Genomic DNA, 6,000 nt, shown 5'->3' on the forward strand with positions numbered 1-6,000 from the left:
TGAGAAGTCCCTCTGGAGGGGTGAGGCTTGGCCAGGGACGGGGTGGGGGTGAGAGGTCCCCTCTGGAGGGGTGAGGCTTGGCCAGGGACGGGGTGGGGGTGGCCTCTGGGTGCCCCCGGCCCAAGGACTGACCATGCCCAGGACCAAGCTCTGGGTACTCTGGGACTGGGGACTGGGGCCCGGGTACCTGAGATGGGGTGGGGGAGACTCGCCCAAGGGCCCATAGGGAGCGGGGGGAGGCAGGCTGGTTCCACGGACCCCCGCCTTCCCACTCCCACTCTGAGATCCTCTTGTACCTGGCTCGGGGTTGGGATTCAGCCTGGGCTTGCCCCGCCAGCCTTGCCTGTCACTGGGCCATAAACCCCTCCTGTTTATGGGCCGGGCCGCCCCAGTGGAACCTGGCCAGGTTCCTCCTAAGAGGGCAGGCTCACTGCCTCTGGGAGTCTCCTCCACACCACACTGGGCGGCCGCTGGAGGCCCGATGAGATGGCTGGAGGTGTGGGAGGCCCTGTGAGCAGTGGGTGGTCCCCCTGGGGGGATGGCGGCTGCAATTCTTAGGCCCCAGGCTCTTCCTGGGCCTTAGGAGGCCAAGGGCATCCAGGCAGCCCTGCACACCCCTTCACCACCCACCCCACCCCCGGTGCAGGGGAGGCCTGTGCAGGAGGCCCCACACCTGTCCACCTCCACCTCTAGGCTGAGAACCCAGGACAGCAGGGGCGGGGGCCCCAGCGTAGGGGGACTGGGTCTGTCCCCACTACACGTGTGACGTACACACGGAGTGTTGGTTTAATGCCACAGACGCTCCCCGGTGCCTCCTGTGTCAGTGTTGGGGACTCAGGGGCCCTCAGAGAGTCCCTGTTCCAGCAGGCAGGTGGGGACTGCAGATCCCTTGGAGAGTGTGGGCAGGTAGAGGAGGGTCGCCCTGAGCCCCAGGAACCCACTCGCCGGCCTCAGGAGGCAGCTGCACACCCAGCCCCCACCCAGCCCCCTCCCAGTTCTACTGGCCCCTGGGACAGGCTGCAGGCTCATCAGGAGTCTGGCACCACACCGGCCCCCAGAGGTGGTGCCTCTGCTGGCAATGAGTGGGTGGCACAGGGTCCTCCTCATCAAGTCTCCACTGGCGCAGCCTAGACACTGTCCCCAAACGGGAGCCCCCCGCCAGCTGGGAGGGGCCTTCCAAGTCCAGGAGGCAGACAGGATGCCCTGTGCAGGCGACAGAGAGGGCAGCCGCTCTGAGCTCAGGGCCTGGGGAGGTGACTGTGTGGCAGGCGGGGTCTGTGTGGCAGGTGGGGTCCCGTGTGGGGAATGCCCAGAGCCCTGCTGACTCCACTGGGTTCCGGGCATCCCTGGTCTGACCTCCAGGTTGGCTCCTGGGACCCCACCAGTCTGAGGGATGGGGAAGGAAGGGGTAGGACGGCAACCGTGCCGGGGAGGGGACCCCAGCCCTGGACTCTGGCTGGCTCTAAACATCTTGGGACCCACTTGTCCAGTCTGGCTGCAGAGAGGCTTGGAGGAGCCACCAGAGTGAAGGGGGGTCGCCAGCATCTTTAGAAACCACAGGATGCTGATGCCCCCGGAGCCCCTGTTGGCTCGCTCGGGGAGTGAGGGCCCTGGGGGATGTGTGAGCTGTGTCTGTCTTAGCAAGTCTGGCTTCCCTGGGGCCTGGGAGAGGACACTGAGGGCTTGCTGTCCCCATGTGGGGGTTGCAAGGTGAACCTCTCAGGAGCTCCTCCCTCCTGTCTAGGGGGTCTCCCCTCTCTCCCCCCACCTTGCTGGGGTGACGGGGAGGCCCGGGGGGCCCCAAGATTCTCTGAGGCCTGGGGGCTGGTCTGGCCGGCAGGGTCAGGAAGTGAAGGACTGGCATGGGGGAGGGAGGGGAGGACTGGAAAGTGCATTCCAGGAGGGTGACACAGCCTGCGGCCTTGGGGCGGGGCGGGACCAGGCTGGGCTGCCCTTCTCAGGAAGGTCCCTGGGATCCAGCTCCCCAGGGAGGCAGATAAGACGGGTGGGGCCTGGCTGCATGGGAAGAGGAAATTCCAGGCCTGGGACAGCTGCTGCTGTCCTTCAAGGCTGGATTGAAATGCCGCCTCCTCCCGGAAGCCTTCTCAGATTCCTCTGCAGCCCTGGACAAAGGGCGCCTCCTCCAGGGACCCTGGCTTCCCTGGGCTCTGGTCTGGTCAGCCCCGTGCTGGGCCCTCCATGGCCCTGATCCACTGCAGCTCAGTGCACCCCTGTTGTGTGCCCTGGAACCTAAGCAGGGCCTGGCCGGGCCACCCACACCCACAGAGCTGGGGTGGGTGTGTTCCCTGCACCCAAGCCCCACGGCCAGGCATGGAGGGAGGGGGTGTATGAGTGAGGGCCACGGCCTGGTAGGGGGAGTTGGTGGTATCCTGCACTGGGTTTCCTGGTGCTTCCTGTGCCCAGCGCTGTTTCGAGCCCTCTGCATGGATGAACTCAGTCTCTGTTCCTGGTTCCCCTGGAGTGTAGGTAAATCAGCCCCGTTTTACAGCCGAGGACACTGAGGGCAGTTGTGGTAAGGCCAGGTCCCTGGCAGTGCCTCTCCCACCTGGGGCAACCTGGGAGCTGGGTGTCTTTTTTGGGGGGGAAACCCCTCAGGAGAGTGAAAGCCAGGCTCGCTGTCCCTGGGGGCTTCCACCGCTATGAAGGGGTGTATCCCCGGCCCCTGAACAAGACCCCCCTCCACCACACCCAGGCCCCCTCGGTCGCCGCTTCCCCGGCTCGGCAAGGCTCCATGGAGCCCACTTCGGGGAAGTGAATATGGATGAGTTTAGGCCCCCGAAAGTCTCCCGAGCAGAGGCTGGTGGTGCCCAGTGGTGATAACCACCCCCGCCCCCCATGTACCAGGCACTGGCATTGGCTCATTTCATCCTCACCACAGCCCGAAGTCAAGGGGGGGCTGCCAGCCTCCAGGTGGGCCCTGAGGTCCCACCTCCCGATGTCTGTGCCCTCTGGAGCCCCTCCTGCATTGACAGGGTCCGTGCTGGAGTGGGGCCCCCCAGAGTGGTCAGACAAGACACGGGGGCTTTGGCCTTTGCTGTTTGGGTCTCTTGCTACCCGGGAAGCCAACCGCCGTGCTACGAGGACACTCACAACAGTAGCTGCGGGGCGAGAGACCCACGCCTACTAACAACCACGGCCTGGCCCACGGGATCCCGGGGAAGCTGTTTCTGAGTTCCTGACCTACGACATCGTGAAGTCATGAATTTGTTTTGTTTTTGTTTTTTGAGGCAGGGTCTGGCTCTGTTGCCCAGACTGGAGCACAATGGTGCAGTCACGGCTCACTGCAAGCTCCACCTCCCGGGCCCAAGCCATCTTCTCACCTCATCCTCCCAAGTAGCTGAGACTCTAGGCACGCACCACCATGCCTGGCTAACTTGGTAATTTTTTGTAGAAATGAGGTCTCTCTATGTTGCTCAAGCTGGACTCAACCTCCTAGGCGCACGTGATCTCCCACCTCGGCCTCCCAAAGCGCTGGGATCACAGGCGTGGGCCATGGTGCCCTCCACGAGTCTTCACTGACTCTGCGTTTGGAGGTAGTTGTAGTTTATCAGGCAGCAACAGGGAACCATGGCAGTGAATGTTACATCATTTCTGGGATACTAAGGATAAGTGTGGTTGTCATCCAGGAACTCATCCAGGAACAGGCTAAAAGGAGATTCTGGACCCCGGGCCGTCAGGGCTGAGTGACCCTCATCTGTGGGACCTCACAGCCTCTCTGGAATTCCAGGATCTCTGTCGGACACTCTGGGTGACACCCCGCAGTTCCTGGAGGCCCCTCCAGCCTGGTTTCACACAGGGCCTCCTGAAGGGCCAGAAGACCGCGATGGCTTTGAAAAGCGAGAGCGGGCAGCGCTGCCTCCTGAGGGTTCTCTAGGGACCGGGCCGGGCCGGCTTGGGCCTAGGCCAGACCTAGCCCCTGAGGTTTGCTAATGGAAAGTGGGTCTGGGCTCTGCCCCCATCAGCTCCTCCAACAAGAGCCCGGGTTGGGGAGGACAGAATTATTTATAACCTGTGGACTGCCAGGGAAGGGCTCTGTAACTCAGGGAGGGCCCCAGACTTGGCAAGGGTGGTGCCTTCAGGAGCCAAGCCCCTCACCTCTCCTGCCAGGGGCTCCTTTTAGCATCTTAAGGTGGATCTCCCCATTCCCTGGGCTTTTTGGGTAGCCAGGGAGCAGAGCTGTGACCTGACTGGCTTAGGTTTTTGCTTTTTTTTTTTTTTTTTTTTGAGATGGAGTCTCCCTTTTGTCGCCCAGGTTGGAGTGCAGGGGCATGATCTCGGCTCACTGAAACCTCTGCCTCCCGGGTTCAAGCGATTCTCCCACCTCAGCCTCCTGAGTAGCTGGGATTACAGGCGTGAGCCACCACGCCCGGCTAATTTTGTATTTTTAGTAGAGACGGGGTTTCTCCGTGTTGGTCAGGCTGGTCTTGAACTCCCAACCTCAGGTGATTCGCCTGCCTCGGCCTCCCAAAGCGCTGGGATTACAGGTGTGAGCCACCGTGCCCTGCCAACTGGCTTAGGTTTTAAAATTAAGGCTCACTCTAGGACCGTAGGGAGCCAGGGAGAAGGCTGAAGGGAGGCCACAGACAGGTATCCTGGGAGAAGAGGTGGGACCAGGTGGAGGTTCTACCTGGTTAGGCTTGGGAGAGGCTCAGAGGTTGAGTCAACAAGGGCTCCCCAGACCAGAGGTACCAGGTGAGGGGGAAGGTGCAGGCTGGCTGCCCCTTGCTGGCCTGGGCAGCTGGGAGGTGGTGTCATCGTTGTCTGGGGGACAAAGCTGGGGCTGTGGGTTTGGCGCTCTGTTTGGGCCATCTTGATATCAGCTTGTCTATAGACACCCATGCAGAGGTGTTGAGCAGAGCTGGACCCGAGTCCAGGTGTCAGGACGGAGGGAGCATTGCCCCCATGAAAAGATGGCTGAGTGAGCTCTGGGCTCTCCTGGGTGAAGAGGAGCCGGGCCGGGTACCGTGGCTCACACCTGGAATCTCAACACTGTGGGAGGCCTACGCGGGAGGATCACTTGAGCCCAGGAATTCAAGACCAGCTGGGCAACACAGTGAGACCCTAACTTTACAGAACATACCAAAATTAGCCGGGTGTGGTGGCTTGCACCTGTAATCCCTGCTACTTGGGGGGCTGAGGTGGGAGCATCACCTGAACCTGGGAGGTGGTAGTCGCCGTGAGCTGTGGTTCAACCGCTAGTTCTGCAGCCTGGGGAACAGAGCAAGACCCTGTCTCACAAGATAAAAATAAAACACTAAAGAAAAGAGGAGGAGCCCAGGAAGGTGATGGGAAGGAGTGGCTGGGGTTGACTCCAGAACACAGGGCTGGGGGTCCTGGAACAGGAGAAGAAGGCACGTCGGGGGGCAGGTGTGCGACACTGCGGCAATGTCACGTCAGATAAGGAGAGAGAACTGAGCAGAGGAGTCAGCGCCGGTGAGGCCGTGGCACGCCTCACAACGGGAGATTCGTGGGTTGGACGGCAGTTCAGGCATGGGCATCTCAGCCCCTGGCCAAGTACTGTGTTCTGAGAAAGCTTCATTGATCTTACCAGTAGGCGGATGGGGTGGTTCTCACTCTTTCTTGCTGACGTGAATCAGGGCTCTCCAGCAGCTCCTGGCAGCCATCTTGTCACCATGAGGGAACCCAAGAGGAGTGCAGAGATGCAGAGCTGGACCCTTGATCGGACCCCTCCTGAATCCCGCCTCTGGGCTTCCCAGTAAGATCCCTGACTGTTTGGGTTGAGTTTCTATTTCCTGGAGCTGAACGCATGGGCTGAAAGAGACAGTCTGTCCGACAGGCAGGTTAAATCCCTGGTTCATGTGTTTGTCACTCAACCTCACCTTCTAGACAGCCAGTCCCATTAGGGCGGGACTGTGTTCCTGCTGTATCTCCTGACTAGAACGGGGTGCACACGGAGTACACAGTACGTGCAAAATAAATACTGTTGCATGCAGCCGGGTGCAGTGGCTCACTCCTGTA

Source organism: Macaca nemestrina, chromosome 4 (genome assembly GCF_043159975.1).
Source record: "Macaca nemestrina isolate mMacNem1 chromosome 4, mMacNem.hap1, whole genome shotgun sequence".
NCBI lineage: Eukaryota > Metazoa > Chordata > Mammalia > Primates > Cercopithecidae > Macaca > Macaca nemestrina.